Below are 19190 nucleotides of genomic sequence, written 5' to 3' on the forward strand. Positions count from 1 at the left end.
ACAGCAGGTCCTTGTTGGCCAGTCATTCCATAAACCTCAGTGTGCATATGCCAGTCCCAGCCTCCCACCTGTCTCCTTTGGTCGCCAAAGTTTGTGAGTCTGCTTCTTCTTCTGTTCTGCAAATAAGTTCATTGGTATTCCCCCCCCGCCTTTTTTTTAGATTCCACATATAGGTGATATCACATGATGTTTGTCTTTCACCAGTGTGACTAACTTCACTTAGTCTGATCGTTTCTGGGTCATCCATGTTGCTGCAAATGGTATGATTTTAGTTACCAAATACTTTCACAAGTCATGTGTGGCCTTCAGGTCAGCTTCACAGTGCAGGTAAAAGGAGGGAGCAGCCCGTCCTGGGACCTCTGTCAGGGCTCTCAGCCCAGCACTCAATTCTCTGTCCTCTCAGCACGTGGGTACCATCTAGGATATTTGCTAAGAGAGCCAACTCCTTCCTCCCTTCAGCCTCCTGTGAGCTCTTTCTTCCACCTGCTACCAGGTCTGCATGGAGAGAAGACTGCTCTGCATCGGGGAAAAGCCGGGGTCTCCTTGAGCAGCTGCTGACCGAGAGAGAGGAAGATGCCTCTGATGTTTTCCCCTTTAGCGAAAACATGAATCCTCATGTGAGGTGGAGACAAGCCCTCACCCTGTCTGCTCATGAGACCACTAGGGAGGAATACATATGCCCCATGAGAATCATCTTCTTCCACCAGTAGAACACAGATTCCTGTTAAGATGAGCTTCTGCATGGCCCCCGAGTCTGAGATGATGGATTTCAGAAGGTCAGCAGGCTGCAGACACTACCTGCCAGATTTTGTGGGGTGTGTGTGTGTGTGTCCACTCAGGCAGCTATTAAGGCGGAGCCCTCTAAGTGATCCTCCCTAAGTCACAGTGCATTTCATGGGTCACTCACAGGAAAGATGCCACAATGGGATGGCACATCCTCCTACAAGTTCAGCTAACTTTGGGGTGACTTGCTCATTTATAGGAGCAGTAACTTCCACTGAAGCCTTTGTGAAATCTCTGCCATGGGAGGCTGGTGAGAAGGGACCATGGCTCCATGGTGGGGTCCTTCTGTGCTCACACCAGGCTCTTTCCACACTGACGGGAAGCCCGTGGCGGGTCGCCAAGAATGACACTTTAGGACCCACCCCAGCTAATCCATCTCCTCTAGGAACTGAATCAAATATCATCGTCTATGCACATGTTTACACGTTCCTGCAGGAGGTTCTGGAGGCCAGCCCATTATAATCTGTCATCCACGAGGTTTTGTGTCCGTGCCTGGAGGCAGAAAGCAGATGAAATTGTACACTGGAGGGAAAAAAAGCACCAAATCTCAGAGGCGAGCTCTCCTGAGGCTTAAAAGGAGATTGGGAAATCTAAACAATTCAGAGGTTAGCCTGGTAGAAGCAAAAGAACCAGGCAATGTAGTAAAAAAAGAAAACAAGTTATATCCTTGTTTGTGGTGGTACTATTCGCAGCAGCCAAAAAGTAGAGGCAACTCAACTGCCTACCCACGGATGAATGGCCAAACAAAATATACGTATATAATATATAATAGAACACACTATATAATATATAATAAAACACATTATATATACTATAATACACAATATAGAATGTAATAGATAATATTCATATGTATATGAATATTATTCAACCATGAAAAGGAAGGCTATTCTGACATGTACTACAATGCGGACGAACCTTGAAGACACTGTGCGAAGTGAAACGAGCCTGTCACAAAAGGACAGATGCTGGGTGAGCCCACTTGGATGCGGCACCTCGAGCAGTCAGACTCACAGAAAGAGCCGGGGTTGCCTGAGGCTGGGACACGGGAAGTTGTGGTTTGATGGGTACAGGGTTTAAGTTTTGCAAGACGAGCTGCTGGAGAGCGACTGCACAGCCATGTGAAGATCCTGGACACTTCTGAAGGGCAGACTTAAAAATGTTGAAGACGGTCAATTTTGTTACGTGTTATCTTACCACAAATAAACAACCACAGACAAAAATAAGATAAGCCAGTGGTTGTGTAACAAAAGGGCTTATTGTTGACTGGGTGCTTGAACTTCCTGGAGACGCAGCCACGTGTGGCTGGCGAGGGAGTGGGGTCACCGGAGGTGATCCGGGCTGGGAAGGAAGCTGCCCTAGGGAGGATTTGGTGAGGAAGGAGTTGGAACATTCTCCGCCTTCTGCCTTCCTGGGAGTTCGCCCATCCACGACTTCTGGAGGAAAACTCAGCGTGAAAACAGCCATCTCTGATCTCTGATCTGTTTTACTCTAGACACGGACCCTGTCCTGGGCAGGGAACTGCTGTCTCCTCAAGATTCCTGGAGACGGGGGTGGGTTTGCCTTTTCTTGGACCCACACGGTGATCAGACTGGTCGGACAGATGGGGAAATGCCGCCCGGGTTGGTGGTTTGGATCTAACAGAATGTTTCTCAAACCAGAATTCATGGGTTCTCTATGCAAATTTTACAACTTATAGTAGTGTATGCTATAAATATGATTTCAATTTATACATTTAATTTAAGAGGTGGAGCATCTGATGATCAACTTGTCACTAGTACGCTGGTGGAATGCCAGCACCCACATTTATGACTGGAATCACTCCACTGAAGGGCGAGTGACATCTTGAAGCTTTGCATGAATGGAGATGAAGCACCAGACTGGTCTGAGGAAAGGGGTGGGAGAATTGAGTCCTCCTGAGGCACAGGGTAGCACAGGACCCCACACTCAAAAGTGCCAGCATCGTTCCTCTTCGTGCTGTGAATTATTTCCAGCAGAACATTAGTGGTGTTATTAATGTGATGTGGTTACTTTTAATATTATCGACCTTTGAGGTTTGGTTTCCATTTAATTTCTTCAGTTACCTCTGAGCTATGAGCATCAAGAGTTTATATCTGTGCTTATGTTGGTTTATTTATTTAATTGTCTTTTTAGGGCCGCACCTGTGGTATATGGAGGTTCCCAGGCTAGGGATCCAATCGGAATTGTAGCAGCTGGTCTATGCCACAGCCACAGCCACGCAGGATCTCGGCTGCATCTGGGACCCACACCGCAGCTCATGGCAACGCCAGATCCTTAACCTACTGAGCGAGGCCAGGAATCGAACCTGCATCCTTGTGGATACTACTCAGATTCATTCCCACTGAGCCACAACGGAAACTCCAGTATATTTAAATCGCAGTATAAAAAGGTTGGTTCATTCACGGGGTCCAAGACACCTTCTCTTTAGAAACGCCTACAGCTCCTGGTGCTAGAAGCCCCTTATTTGGGGGGGGGGTGTCCACAGGCTCCAGCTGTCTTTGATCAGACCTCGAGGGAGAGCTTGCTCAGGATTTTATGAGACCAACACAATGACTTACTGAGGATGGCTGAGCTTATGTTTGGTTCTACCCATTATCTCCAACATCAGTACATAAAACCCTACAATATAAATAACAGCTTCTGGTTCATGTCCGTGAAGAATCCGGTGCTCTGCCTGCCTGGCCTTTTCTCTTAGGTTCTGCTGACCGTCTTCTATGTTTCATACCCTTTTCTTGTCCTTTCTTGTCAATAGCCAGAGTTGGCTGCTGCTTTTGTTTAGGATGTTCGTTTTACGTATAAAAACTTCAAGACTTGACACGCGTGCAAGCTCAGATTTCACCCTAAACACTATTCTCATCTAGCAGTTTCTATGGAGTTTGGTTTTCCTTGGACACACTCTGCAAACCGCTGTTCTCTTGCTGTGCTTGTTCCCCCAAGACTTGCTTTGCCTTCCGCCTGTTTTCACGGCTTGCCTCGCCTCTCTCTACCAGATGCTCTGCCTCCCCTTGGCTCTCTCCCTTGAGATACTGACCTTGTCTGAAGCGGGGTGGGGGGTGGAGGTGTCTCTGGACTGGAAGTCACTTCCAGGGCAGGAGCCAAGTAGAAAAGAGATTCCCACTTGGGGTAGGACTTGGGCACCCAGACGCTGTCTTCGAGAAACCATTCATGCTTCTGCTATCAACAGGAGTTAGTGAGCCCTGCTTAACTTTCCAGAGCCTGCATCCTGGAGGCCTCCATGCTATTCTCTCACTTGGCCAACATTTCCCAGTTACCTCCCCTAGGACAGCCACTGTTCCAGGTTTTGTCTCCACCAAGAGGAATCAACAGTACTTGTCCTCCTCAAGCTTGTGGTCCCACTGGGGATGCCACACGCCTCTAAATGGGTGGCAGGGCCCTGTGACTAATGGCCTCGCCATCTAATACAAATGCCACATGAGCCCTCCAGAGACAGGGAGGAGAGGCCCCCATACTCCCAGGGGAGACAGCCTGAGGGCGTGACCCAGAAGATCCCCCTTGAAGGATGAATGCGTTTCCTTTGGTGGGTGATGGGGGTGGGTAGGCATTCAAGGCAGAGCAGAGGCTGTGCAAAAGCTCTAAGGAGTAGAACTTCATGGAGTTTTTGAGTGGAAGGGTCAACAAACTGTTGGAGGTGGCGGGAGTGCATGTTTTGGTGTGTGCATGTGTGCAGTGGGAGGGAGAGGGTGGTGGATGCTCTCGCAGTGGAAGGATGCAAGGTGCAGATGCGGAAGGGGCTTGGCTGGAGGCCAAGCACAGGCAACTGGGTAGCGTTCCTATTCTCTTCCACACTGAGGACGTGCCACAGTGTAACCACTCAAGCCTGGGGCTGCTGACTTTTCCCTCCCTCCCTTCTTCCCTCCTACCTTCCTCGTTTCTTTTCTTTTAGCAGCTTTATAATACACATACTACACAATTCACCTGTGAAAAGCATACAGCTCAGGGGTTTTTAGAACATTCACAGAGTTTCATAACCATCACCACAATTCATTTTCGCTTCTTTCCATCCCTCCAAGAAGAAAACTCAATCCCTTTAGCTGAGGCCCTCCTACCCCCCTCCCCTTCACCTCAGCCCTAATTAATCAATAACCTACTTTCTCTTTCAAAAGATTTGCCTACCCCGGACATTTCACATAGATGGAATTGTACAACATGTGGCCTTTTGTGACTGGCTTCTTTCACTCAGCATGTTTATTTTCCTTAGTGGGGGCAGAAGGGGCAGCAATTCGATTTTCCCTAAACTTGCAAAGGGGCAGTGAGATCACAGGAGAGAAAAAGAAAACAGTGATGGAGGATTTGGAGACTCTCAAAGGGCAAAGCTAAAAGGCATAAAGTTTCATTTAAGACATTTCTTGGAGTTTCTACTGTGACACAGTGGGTTAACAATCTGACTGCAGTGGCCCAGTTCTCTGCAGAGGTACAGGTTCAATCCCTGGCTTGGTGCAGTGAGTTAAAGGATCCGGAGTTGCTGTGGCTACACCACACCTGTGGCTTGGATTCAATCCCTGGCCCAGGAACTTCCATGTGCCATGGGTGCAGCCTTTAGAGAAAAAAAGAGAGAGAGAGAGAGACATTTCTTTCTGGGGCCATGGCTCCCTGGTAAACATTTCTCTTACAAAGTCTTCTTGTTTTGAGTGATGGGTAGCGTATTGGAAACCCACAGCTTACAGGTTATGTCTTTGTGACAGGTTGGTAGAGATAATCCCTCTCTTCCCCACTGCTGCAGTGCCATCGCCTCCATGAAAACACGGCCCAAGGTGGCATCAATGCTCCTTGCTTCAATGAGCCTTCTGCCTGATATTGGGTGGACATAAAATTGCTTCTTCTCCAGGACAACTTGATGAACTGGTAAGTGGCATACACTGTACCCAGCACAGTTTTCCCAAGTGTGGTAAAATTCACATTTGCAAATTCAACAAGACAGCCCTTGTCCGTTTCATGTGTTGCTGTGCAGAACTGCCGAGTGCTATAAAAGGTCTGGTTTCTCTCTCCGTGAGCCTGGCTGGCATGTTCTCAAAGACCACATCAGTCAGCGAGAACAGCCCTGGGTCCTTTCCACGCAGCTGCGTCAGGGTTTTATAAACCCTGAGGTGGAATCTCATAAAGCCTGCTGCCATTCTGAGTTGCAGCCTAGTTGATTCTCCCTCTTTTTGTCTGTGTGAAGACTTGATTTTAAATCCGTTTGGAAAATGCCATGGTTAGCCTGAATCATCTTAAGTTTCAGCGTTAAAATAGAACAGAATATGCAGTAGTTGACACACACTATTGTAGTTAATCTACTTGTCACTGAATATTATATGACTTTAAGGACTGCGTTAATTGATAGTTTTATAAGGTACATAGATGCCAGCAAGCTCCCTCCAGCCTGCTCTCTTCTTGGGCGATGTGCGTCATTATTATACCGAATAGTACATTTTAAGAGCCTGTTGTGTGTAACTCTTCTTCCTCTTTCTGTTTCTGTGTATTTCTCTTTCTCTTTCACTCCTACTTTTATTTACCAAAATATGATTTCAAATATTTCCCTAATATCTCCATTGGGATGATCTGGGCACACAACTTGTGGTTGTCCTTGGATAGTTTTAAAGGTGTGCTCGGTGTGAATGGGAAGGGGGAGAGGCAGGTGGGTAGCAGCAGGGGGAAGGAATACACAGTGCTCTCAAGAATCCCAGTCTAGTGACGTGAAGCGTCTACCTGAGGTTAAAGACCAACTGGCCCCATCATAGCAGCTGTGACCCCGGATCTGATCTGGGAGTTGACGTCTTCTAAGGGCTCATTTGGCATGTGAGCCTGGATCTCCAAAGCCCCGCACTTAACCTCAGCTATCAATGAGCTTACCGCCTCCAAGTGGCCTGGTGTGCCAGCCAAGAACAGGCGTTATAGTCCGTGGACATGGGATGGAGTTTGGGGCTCAGCTATTTAATGGCTGTGTCATGTTGGGCAAGTTGTTCCATAGCTCTGATCTTCTGCTTACTTCTTTTTTTGTGAAAGAGGTACCTCACATCAATAACCATGGAGGTTGTTGTGAAGAAGAAATACGTCTTGAACATTATAGGTTTGGGGGATTTCAGAGTCAAGACTTGTCTCTGCCCCTTGACAGATGTGACCATTTGAGAATACCTGACCAGCAATTTAGCTGGAAGAGTTGCTTTATCCACTTGGGTTCACAAATCAGTTCTTTCACTGATTTCATTTTCTCAGTTAACCGAGCTGGGGAGGGGTCCAGGAAAGCAAAGCCCCCAAGGATGAAAAGGAGGAGCCAGAAGAAGGTGAAGCAAAGAGCAGAGAATGGCACACGGTGGGCAAAGACTGGGGGTACTGGGGCTCCTGTGGATATTTTCGCGTATATGGAGTGTCCAGTGTGAGGGGAAGTAGAGAGATAATTATGGAGTTGTGGCTTGAACACAAGCTTCCTGTGCCCAGGAGTCTTCTCCTTGCCTCCCTGATGGAGATTCATCCTTCTGACTTTGAGACCGTGGATGCTGTCATCACCAAAGATAGGATGGGCCAGGACATACTTGACCTTCAGAGTTAGAACTTGAAATACAATTTCCATAGAAGCAACATTTTATCATGGTTCTATGTAGTTAGGATAGTGTTAAAAATAATACCTTCGGGCAGCTTTTAATGTTTGGTCCTAGGGGGCTCTCTTTACACTGTTTCCATGGTTCCACCCCTCTGGCTGTTTAACACCTGGCCCACTTGCTCACGTGGATGCTACCTCCCTTGATCCCTTGGAGGCACTGGACCTGGGAACCGCATCGCTGGGCAGCCAAGGTGAGAGATGCCCATCATCATTTCCATCTGATTCATCCTCAGCTTGGGTTTGTCCGTACCCAGTGTCAAGCATGAGCGCTGAGATGGTGTCTGGAGGTGCCCTCTCCCTTTCCGCCCAGGGCTACTTTTCCTTTTCCTCCAGTCTCCCTCCCTACCTCTCCTCGTGCCCTGTCAGCATTTTTTGTGACCTAGCTCAATTCAGTTCAGTTCAGCAGACACACACAGGGCCTTGACCACGTGCCTGCCACTTCGGCTGCAGAGGTTAACAAAGCACCATGATTACCTTCAAGGGGTTCAGTCTCACAGGAGGGGGTGGAGGACCGCAAGCAGAGAGGCCAGCTCAGCGTGCTGGGGGCGGGGCCTGCGGGGGCGGAGTCTTCGGGGGCGGAGTCTACGGAGAAGGAACGCGCGCGCCATCTTGGAGATGAGGATGGGGCCGGAAGGACCACGGAAATTGGACAAAGGCAGGTGCCTTACAGCAAAAGATCAACTATAGCTTCCTGAACTTGGGATATTGCAGGGTTGGGCCAAAGGCTGGGGGCAGAGCGGGGAGGGAGCAGAGAGCAGCGAGAGGTGAGGCTGAAGAGGCCAGCTTTCCTTTCCTGTCTCTCCCCAGAGGCTGAGAGCTGTACTTAGCATCTCTTGGGAGCCCTGCAGTGGGCACTGACTCCTGCCCTAGGGGAAGCCTGTATTTTTCAAAAGTTTCCTTAGAGATGAGTCCCCGGAGAGGGGCTGAGCCTGCCCTGGCAGAAAAAGCAGATTAAAAGCAGGCCAAACCCAAAATAGCTCTTGGGGGTTGACCAGATGGAAACGGATTGCTGGTCTGTGTGGGTGTAACTCTGGGGAGGCCAGTAAGAGGGTGAGAAAAAGGGAGTGAGTCCCTTCTAGGGAGTGGGGGAGAAATTGGTGGTGCCTGGGTCCCAGCTCAGCAAATATTACCAAAGAATAATTTCCCCCCAAAGCCAAATCTTTAACAAGACTTCAACCTACAAAGGATTTTTGAGTGCCATAAGAAAAATATTACTTTCTTAATAGGTGAGGACCCAAAAGATTACTGGCCCTCATGTTTGAAATTAATATCAGAGTATGACTGATTCACGAATCAGTCATACTCTGATATTAATATTAATTCGTTTTAGTACACCTAATATTAATATTAATTAGTTTTAGCACATCTGAACCTAATACAACATTGTGAGTCAACTATACTGCAATAAAATTAAATTTTAAAACATATATTAATATCAAGCAGTAATGATCTGGAGGCAGTTTTCTATTTTATGTCATGTAATGTTATTTTATTTTATTTTGCTTTTTAGGGCCACACCCACGGCATATGGAAGTTCCCAGGCTGGGGTGGAATTGGAGCTGCAGCTGCTGGCCTACACCACAGCCACAGCAATGCTGGATTTGAGCCGCATCTGTTATCTACACCACAGCTCACGGCAATGCTGAATCTTAACCCACTGAGCGAGGCCAGGGATCAAACCCGTTGATCAAGCCATCACCTCCCTCATGGATCCTAATCACATTTGTTACCACTGAGCCACTACGGGAACTCCTAGAGGCAGCTTTCTAATCTTTATTCCTGGGCTGAGAATGGTGTAGCCATTCTCCTCTAGTCCCATTTGGCAAAAAGAAACGGGGCTGCTCTGGGACCTTGTCTGCATTTGTCTCTGGTCCTTACATGGGAGGGCACCTGCTGAAGAAGACTCAGGGTCAGGTGCTGTGTAAACATGTAACATCCATGCTGTCTTGCTTTTCTCCTCTGCTCACTGGTTGTTTTGGGAACTCGGTTCAGGGAAAGGATGCTGCCAGCCTTTCAAATTGCTGTGGGCTGCCCAGCATCCCAGAGGGCACCCAGATGCAGGCACGTCTGATTTCCTGCTCTCAAAGCTGCAGGAAGCAGCAGCCATGGGGTTGAGCACACACCTCAGCCTCGTGAGGAAGGCGGGCCTTGGGGAGGAGATTTAGATTTAGAGTAAACAGGAGAGAGGGTTTCATAAGCTTCTGGAAACGCCTGTCATCCGCTACTAAATTTGGCCTTTTCTTTTCCTTTTGCCCAGGATACAATGGCAAGCGTGGCACGAATTCCGGGACGGGTTTAGATAAACAACTTGGTGGTGGAGGATTTTTTTTTACCTGTTACAGGACCAAGGAATGTCAAGAGTTATAAGCACGACTCAGGACGATTTCAGCTGAAGTGTCAGGAGTAGAAAAAATCAGCAATCTAGCTGATCGCTCTCTCTTTCTCTATTTTTTTTTTCCTTTTCTACCCTTGTAATTTTCATTACTGTCAATAAACTGCTGGAGGTAAAACTGTTTTTGTCCTTTCAGCTTTTATGTTGTGTGCAAGCTGCTTCTCTTGTTTGGGTGAGAATACCATAGAGCGTGTCAGCATCACCCTGCCCTCCTCCTGGGCAGGTAGAATGCATCTCCTCAGCTTGAACATGCAGAGACCCATGCCAGCCTCTCTACGGCACCAGTTGCCTGAAGTGGACTATTGGTTCCTGGGTCCATCTCCCCTGCTGGTCCTGGAACCCCCCTGTGGACCATCTCTCATCAACGTTTGTATTCTCAACGTGAGCACAGAGTCAACCCACATTTGATGCTGTGTGGCCATCCCGATTCTGGGGGCTGAGGCTTTCGGCTGCCAGGTGACCAAAGAATAGAGCCAGAATGGAATCTAATACCCAGCACAATGAACATCTCCTCAGAAAAGAAAATCATGGACTTGGAGAAGAGACTTGTGGCTGCCTGATGGGAGGGGGAGGGAGTGGGAGGGATCGGGAGCTTGGGCTTATCAGACACAACTTAGAATAGATTTACAAGGAGATCCTGCTGAATAGCATTGAGAACTATGTCTAGATACTCATGTTGCAACAGAAGAAAGGCTGGGGGAAAAAATGTAATTGTAATGTATACATGTAAGGATAACCTGACCCCCTGCTGTACAGTGGGGGAAAAAAAATATATATATATAAAAAAAAAAAAAAAAAAAGAATAGAGCCAGAGGCTGATGGAAAGACAGTCAAGAGGTTGACGGAGAGGCAAAGGATTTGAAGACCAAAGGTGCTTTTGTTTACTGGCTGTTTCTGTCACCTTGGGCAAATCACTGATTTGCCCTTTTGTAAGCCAGGAAGTGATCCTTCGGTTTTCCTTCTAGGTTTTGGGGGAGAGGTTTAAATGAGGTAATAGATGGGGACCTGCTTTTCCAACTGGGATGCGTTCTCTGCTGGAGAAGCGCATCATCGGGGGAAGAAGCATCCGTACGTAGCTAGGAGCTGAGACAGCCATGCTTCTGGGCAGTTCCCTTACATTCAGTCTGGGTGACCTGGGGCGAGACATCACTCAGCCTCCGGCAGATTCCTTGTCAGTTAGGAAACTGTCCTGCGAACCGGAGCCCTGATACTATTAGATGACGTGGGATGAGCTCGTCCAGGGCTTCCTCTGCTTGAGGTCCCTGCCGTCCTCCTTCCTGCCCTCCTCTCCCCACCACCGACTCTGGACATGCATTCGTGCCTATGTGTGATGTTGGGAGCAGGAGGCAAGCGCCCCTCTGACTCAAGTGCTGGCAGAGTGACCCCTGTCCTTGTTATGCAGTGACCCAGAGGGGCTAGACATTCTTGGCGGTCTGCTATAAGGATGGGGTTGACAGAGGCTGCGCTGCTGAGATTGCACATCTGGGAGAGATGCAGCCAGGTGTACAGACAGACACATACATTTCTGGTGTATCTGCCCTCAGACTGGACGTCGGTGATATCTGTCATCCTTTAACGAACAAGATTGGCTTTTCCCACCAGCCAAACCATATAAGCCATTGGTGTTCTTACCTGTGCACTGCAAGCAAAGCCTGTAAAGCATGATTAGGAAACCCTTAATCACCAGGACCCTCAATTCTCCAGAATTACGTCGCTGCGTTTAGTATTCATGAGAACGATTAGCAAGTGCCACCCAGAGCTGGTGTGTCAGGATAATGTATGAAGATATTAATTTGTGCTTTGTTGGTGTAAGGATGGAAGAATGCAGTTAAGTGAGACATTCTTGTTGTATTTATTTTGCCTCATCCTCCTTGTTCTGAGGAAGCAGGCAGGTTTTTTAGGGTCACTTGATTGTGAATTCCCGGGGCCGGAGAGAGAGGTGGAAGCTGAGAGGGAGGAGGGGCCGTCCCGAGACTGGGGAGCTGGTGGAGATTGGGGGTCTGCTGCATCAGGCACCCTCACCCCTTCTCTGTCTACACCGCAGAACAGCAATGAGATCTTGGACAGAAATGGTTGTGCAGCATTCCCAGGGGGACTAAAGCCCAGGAATTGGGGCTTCCGGCCCCAGCAACAATTGCCTTCCTCTGCCCTAGCCCAGTGGAGGAGATATCAGACACCAGGACTGTTCACTTCTTCGTCTGACCCTAGTAGGTCAGGAGGCCCCAGCAGGTGCTGAGATTACATTTGGAAATTATTGCTCAGAATTGTATTGAAGGAAAACAAATAAACATGATATTTCTTAGGAAGCTGAGTATGTTTACAAACTTACCCTTGGCTCCTTGGTCGGCAGGATTTATTTCAGAAATGTAATTTCCAGGGGTCACTCTGAGGTCAAGTGATATCCAGTCCAGTTTCCAGCATCTTCAGGACCGTAGGGGCTTGCAGAGCTGGAGGTGGAGCAAGAGGAAAGCTGATGGCCAAGCTGCAGAGCTCAGGGTGGAGGGATGTGGCGAAGACTGATTCACTGGAGACACGGTGGAAGTGTTCTTCACTGCCCCCCACCCCACAGGGAAGCCCTGAAACCCTGAGAGGTTGTGAAACTGGAAAACCAGGTAACTAGGTACTGTGCAAAGCATGTTACCTACATCAACTCACTTAACCCCCATAACAGCCTTGGGAGGTGGGTACTACTCTCCCATATTACAGATACAGAAACTGAGGTCAGAGATGGTCATGATCACCTAGCTAGTGAGGGGGTAAAGCAGGGAGTGAACCAAGGTCTCCGGCTTCAGAGTTTAGGCTCTTAGCAACCACACTCTTCTGCCAGTCGACCTTGACTCATAACTGACCAGATGGGATGTTGTTACTGGACAGTGCTCATGGGCACTCAGCATGCTTATCCAAGCAAGACGCTAAGTCATCAAGGGAAGGTCAAATGTGCATATCTTGGTGGTTATTAAGTAATAAAATATTTTATGGAGTTCCTTGGTGGCTCAGTGGGATCTGGTGTTGTCACTGCTATGGCTCAGGTTACAGCTGTGGCGCAGGTTCAATCCATCTTGGCCTGGGAACTTTTGCATGCCACGGGCACAGAAAAAAGACAGAAGGAAGGAAGGAGAGAGAGAAAGAAAGAAAGAAAGAAAGAAAAGAAAGAAAGAAAGATAAAAGGAAAGAAAAAAGAAAAAAGGAAAGAGAGAGGAAGGGAGGAAGGAAGGAAGAAGAAAGGAAGGGAAAGAAGAAAGGAAGAAATGAAAGGCAATCTCGAGGTACTAAGGAGAAAAGGGTTGTCAGATATCAGATGACTCATTCAATGCTTTGCTCCTTGCTGAGACCTAGTGTTACTGAGGCAGACAAACCAGTGGCAGCTCTCCTGGGAGAGGCGAGGGCAGTGGGGGGCAAAGGGGTGGCCACAAAGCAGGAAGCTTCCAGTCACTGATTGCCAAGGGGGAGGTGGGAGGAAGTGGGATGGTCAGGGAGTTTGGGGTAGATGCAAACTATTCCAGTAGATGCAAACTATTCCATTTAGAATGGATAAGCCATGAGGTCCTGCTGTACAGCACAGGGAACTCTATCCAATCTCTTGGAGAGACCATGAAGGAAGATAATATGAGAAAAAGAATATATATATATTCTCATATATATATATATATGAGACTGGGTCACTGTGCTGTACAGCCGAAATTGACACGGCACTGTAAATCAACTATACGCTAAAATAAATTTTTTAAAAAAAGAAAGAATTAAATCCCGTATAGAGTATAAAAGTATCCATCTTTATACGCCCTCCTCAGTCATAGAGCCATGGGTTGACAGCAACACCCGAAATGTCATCTTCAAGTGCAGAAAGCAGTGTTACGTAGAAAGCCCCCTAATATTAAGTTCTTTTTAAAAAAGTATTATTGTTGGAAGTTCCCTTGTGGCACCGTGGGTTAAGGATCCAGCATTGCTACAATTGGTTCACAGGTTCCATCCCTGGCCCGGGAACTTCCACCTGCCATGGGAGTGGCCAAAAGAAGAAGAAGAAAAAAAAAAAAAGCTACTATTGCTACATCCTCCAAACCCTCACCTGTGATGACCTTTTGGGTGTTTACCTAGAAACAAAGACGAAGCTCTATTTACATCCGCCCAGGAGTTCCCCGGGGTAGTAACAATGCGCTCCAAATCCCCAGTCAAATTTCGTTTAAAAGAAATGGTCCGGGTGAAGCCATCCACTGGGTGCTCACTCCACAGGCTCTGCCAGATTTCACCATTCCTGCCAGAGGCAAACATTCCGTGTGGGGGCTTTCACCCCGAGGTCCTCATGGCCCTCCTAGTTCCGTGTTTCCCCCCAAAAAGCCCCACGTACCAGCCCAGGTTTAGTTAGTTACAGAGCAGCACAGGAAGAGTCTGGCCTCATCCACTTCAAGGTTGCCTCAGTTACTGAAAGTTATTGGTTGAAGAAAAATCCGGATTAACCAAAATGCGTGCAGAAAAGAATTGTTTGGTATTGCTGAAATGAAACAAGTAACAGTTGTCCGGAAAGCTCTGTTTGTTTCCAAACTTGTAAAAATTTGTCCTAAAAATGAATAAAAATACCATGCATGCAGGGGAATGCAGGGCCTGTGACGTTCCCTTTCATACTCCTCCATGGCCAGGAGGAGCCCATTGTGGCACCAGGTCTGCAGTTTCGGTCCAGAACCAGCCAATGCAGTTCTGAGCCCACTGGCCTTGTGTGGAGGGAGGTTCTAGGGGACGGAAGACATAGTGTCTTTTTTTTTTTTTTTTTTTTTTTTTTTTAGGGCTGCATTCATGGCATATGGAGGTTCCCAGGCTAGGAGTTGAATCAGAGCTGCAGCAGCCCAGCCTACCCCACAGCCACAGCAACACCCAGATCCGAGCCATGTTGGTGACCTACACCACAGCTCATGGCAACGCCAGATCCTTAACCCACAGAGCGAGGCCAGGGATTGAACCCTCTTCCTTCATTTCCACCGAGCCACAGTGGGAACTCCCATAGTGCCATCTTGCTTCCTCTTCTTCCTGGGGATGGGAATCATCCTCATATCATACTCTTCCTTCCTTCATGCTCTTCTGGCCAGCTCACAAAGCGTTTGGTTCTCTGTATGTTAAAAGGAAAAACAAATAGGAGTTCCCTGGTGGCTTAATGGTTAAAGACTCAGGGTCATCACTGCTGTGGCTCAGGCCACTGTCGTGTCTTGGGTTCAGTCCCTGGCCTGGGCATTTCTGCATGCCTTGGGTACAGCCAAAAAAAAAAAAAAAGTCTGGGCTCAGAAAGCAGGAAATAAAATTAGGCTGGCAAAAAATTAAAATGTTGAAAAAACAAAACTAAATGAAAAGTTTGAGAGTCCTGTTAAAACCTTTTTTCCTTAAACAGGCTTATAACATTCATCACCCTTATAGGGAAATGCAGTTTGAAATTCACAGCAGAAGCAATGGTGTCTTTTCTCCAGTTGGCAAAGCCCCTTCCTGGGCTGTATGTCTCAAGAGCATGATCCAGTTTTAATGGCAGATGAGCCGCGGAGTGGAGTCAGGGGCAGCAAAGAGTCACTGGGAAAATACAGTGGGTGAGAGTTCAAAGCATCCTTGGACACATGGGCTGAGAGTGGGAGTCCCACCCTTAAGCAGCCCCCGCCTTCCACGGGCATTGCTCTGAACGGCATTTCATGCGATAGGCACAAACCACTTTATTCCTTATAGTGCATTCTGATTTCTGGGGCTGTCTTTTTGTTTTCTCTTTTTAGGGCCATACTCTCGGCACATGGAAGTTCCCAGGCTAGGGGTCAAATTGGAGCTACAACTGCCAGCCTACACCACTGCCAGAGCAATGTGGGATGTGAGCCATGTCTGCAACCTACACCACAGCTCATGGCAACGCCGGATCCTTAACCCACTGAGCGAGGCCAGGGATCGAACCCAAATCCTCATGGATGCTAGTCAGGTTTGTTACCACCAAGCCACAATGGGAACTCCATCTGTGGCTGTCTCGAAGCTCAAACTAAAGTCCCTCCTCTGGGAACCCCACCTGTGTGTACGGAAGGCCTCTGTGCTGGGCTCTGCTGTCACACCACATGGTCTCTGTCCTGCTGCCCTTGGGCAATTTGGCCCCATGTGCCGAAGCAGCAGCCCCTGGGGTGTCACCATCTGTCAGACCAGCAAACTACAAAAGCTTCTCCAGTGGGCATCTCTCAACTTTCCTAGGATTTTGACTGTCACCCAATGCAAGCACTCTCTCAAAACGTAGGCAGCTGGGAGCTTGCTTTCAGGGAGTCTGGATGACAAGTGGGCCTCAAGGACAGTGCTTGGCCGTGGCTTGGGGCTATGACCTGCTCCTCTGTCTGACTTTGGGTCTCCTACCGCACATCTTAGGGGGAGGATCTAACGATGACCTTGCTCTTCCTAAGCGTCTCATCATTATGGCTCGAGGATTCAAATGTTCTGTGCTCTGTCTTGCCTCCGTGCCTTTGTGGATTTTCTTCCATCTTAGGATGCTTGCTCCTCATAGTCCTCGACTCAATATAACATTCACTGAACTAGGGGGGCACGTCTCTGGGTACCAAACTGGTCTGGGTCCCACTTGTCCTTTAGGTCTCTGCCTGGCATTCAACTCCATCTCTTGGGAAGCTACTGGATTATTCCCTCTCCGCTCTAGATCCTTTCTCCCCTTCCTCCCAGCCCTGAATTAGGGGCGCCTCCTCTGCGCCCTTAGAACCTGTCGGGCTCTCCCTTCACGGCACTGTTCATGGACTAAAATTGGTCTCAGTCAGCACCCCACCCCGTTTCAGTCCTCGAACGGGCAAAGACGGTGCCTTGTTCATCTCTGCGTTCAGCACCCAGAACACTGCCCTCAAGCAGAAGGCCCTTTATATCATTTACGACAGGGATGGATAAATAAATGATCGGTTTTAATGTGTTTTCAAAATCACAATCCTGGTGAAGCCTAGACTAGGAAGATATTCCTGGAACTGGGAAAACAAACCAGGGCCATTTAGTGTGATTTTAATTGTAACCTGACCTTGAGGCTCTAGGCTGAGTAAACAGAAGATGAAAGGCATAATATCGGATTTAAGAAATGGTCATTTTCTCAACGTTGAAAGTTAAAAAAAAAAAAATCCCATGCAGTTTTGCCCACAGAGAGGAAAAAAAAGAAAGAAAGAAATGCTGCCACGAGAGAGCTGTGAATTTTATCTTGTCTCCGGGGCAACAAAGTGAATCATTTCTGAGAGAGAAGGAGAGAAATTGAGAGAGTCTCGCAGAATGAATTCTCTCTTCTAACCGAAAGCCACACGTTCCCAACACAGAAGGACAGGAATCAAAATCAAAATCAAAGGAGATAGGTGGTTTCCTGATTCATAACGTCCCCTTGGAGGCTGAGAAGGAGACGATGAAGCAGGGGACATTTTATGAGTGTTCAGTTCTTTCGAGACGCAGCAGGGTGGTCTCTCTGACGGTTACGGCAGGGAAGAAACAGCGAGTCAGAACTGTGAGGATAAGCCAACTCCAAGGCCAGCTGTCAAAGGCCATCAGCGCCGGGAGGTGTGTGAAGGACACGGGGATGGGGTTCCCTGAAAAGGGCTGCAGCGGAAGAGAGCTGCTCCGAAGGACCGGCCCTCGCCTCTCCTTTGCTCTGCTCCCTGGAGTTGCTCATTTCTTCTCCATCAGGAACACAATTTCACGTCTGTCTCCGGCGTGGTTGGCGCCTCCTGACTCTGGCTTTCTGTGAGTCGGTCCGTTGTCATGGAGACCACCATTTAGACAATGCATCTGAACAGGGCCTTGTTAAGTGGGCGTCCAGGACCCACAGCAGGATCCACTTTGGTGCAGGAAGGCCCCCAGTCAAGAGCACTGCCATGTCACTGCTCGGGTGGCACCCGTGGTGGGTTGTTGCCAGGCTTCCCAGAGCCTTCTAGGGCCATCCCTTCATCCTTCCATCTCTTCAGAATACATTTGTTTATTGCACCATATGGGACCTTGATGTGTGACTGCAACAGAGACGTCCTGACTCCTCGGATTGTCAGGACCCTCCTGTAGGACTGGATTCTGCATTCAGTCACCACATGCCCAGCTGTCCACCGTGGTCGTGTCCACTGCAAGCATTTCATGTTTATCTGTGGACAAAGAACTGCTTCTTCCTCACTGTCTATGGAATCAGGTGTGAGATCTGAGGGCGTGGGACCTCTGCACAGGTCCATCTCCAGTCGTGCTTGTAGCCTGCGGTCAGAGAGCCAGCACCCCAAGTCCTGGTGAGGAGGGGAACCCCCAGGTGCAAGACTAGAGCCAAGGACAGGTCTAAGGGCCACTGGGGACAGAGCCTGAGGGGCCAGTGCATTCTATTCTATGTAAGTGACACAAAGCCATTCTGAAGGCCTCTCCCTGAAAACCATGTGACATAAAGCCATATACCAGGCTCTGGGGGCAAGGGGTCACATTTGACACAGACAATAACATCTAATAGGACATTGGGAGGAAACACAAGCTTCAAGCCGGTGTCTGTGTTCTCCGTTTGGGAAACACCAACAGCTTGGGGTCACTTAGCACCCCCAAATGAGACTGGAGGCAAAGCATGTGTTGGAAGCTGCCGAAGGTCTTGTTCTACTGGTGTTCAGAACACCAGCACATCATCAAGAAAAGTTAAACGCATATGTATATACACACACGTATACACACATATTTTTTTAAGGAGGTGACACATGCAGTGTATTTCAGGAAGATTTTCTACCAAATTGATGAAATAAGGAAAAAAACATCAGTTTCATGGAAATTTAGGTTAGGTGAACTACTTCTATGTGTATTCTATAGAGATAGAACCACTTTCTAGACAAGACTGGTGGAATGAAGAGTTCTTATATATGGATTTCACAGAAACATGGCCAGTGTGGGAGGGATATTTGTGGGTTTTTTTTTCCACTTTTTATTTTTATTGATTTATTTTCACTTTTTAGGGCTGCAATAGCGGCATATGGAAGTTCCCAGGCTAGGGGTCAAATTGGAGCTATAGCTGCCGGCCTATACCACAGCCACAGCAATGCCATCCCCATCGCACTGAGTGAGGCCAGGGATCGAACCTGTATCCTCACGGATACTAGTCAGATTCATTCCACTGCACTAGGACAGGAACTCCCTCACTTTTCAGATTATAGTTGATTTACAATGTTGTGTCAATGTCTGCTGTACAGCAAAGTGACCCAGCTATACATATACATATATGTATATACACATCCTTTTTCTCACATTATCCTCTGTCATGTTCCATCCCCAGAGACTGAACACAGTTCCCTTTTCTGTACAGCACAACCTCATTGCTTATCCATTTGAAACGTAAGAGTTTGCATCTAACCCCAAACTCCAGTCCATCCCATTCCCTCCCCCCTACCCCTTGGCAACCACAAGTCTATTCTC

General features: G+C 48.0%; 1 long non-coding RNA gene across 1 annotated transcript in view; it reads right to left on the reverse strand.

The window, feature by feature from the left end:
• Positions 216–19190, reverse strand: part of LOC102167197 — a 139460-nt gene continuing 120485 nt past the window's right edge. The window contains exons 5-6 of the long non-coding RNA XR_002336681.1: positions 12124–12241; positions 216–1275 (exon numbers count right to left, since the gene is read on the reverse strand). This is a non-coding gene — a long non-coding RNA (uncharacterized LOC102167197). The remainder of the gene's footprint in view (positions 1276–12123; positions 12242–19190) is intronic.

This window comes from Sus scrofa, chromosome 11 (genome assembly GCF_000003025.6).
Source record: "Sus scrofa isolate TJ Tabasco breed Duroc chromosome 11, Sscrofa11.1, whole genome shotgun sequence".
NCBI lineage: Eukaryota > Metazoa > Chordata > Mammalia > Artiodactyla > Suidae > Sus > Sus scrofa.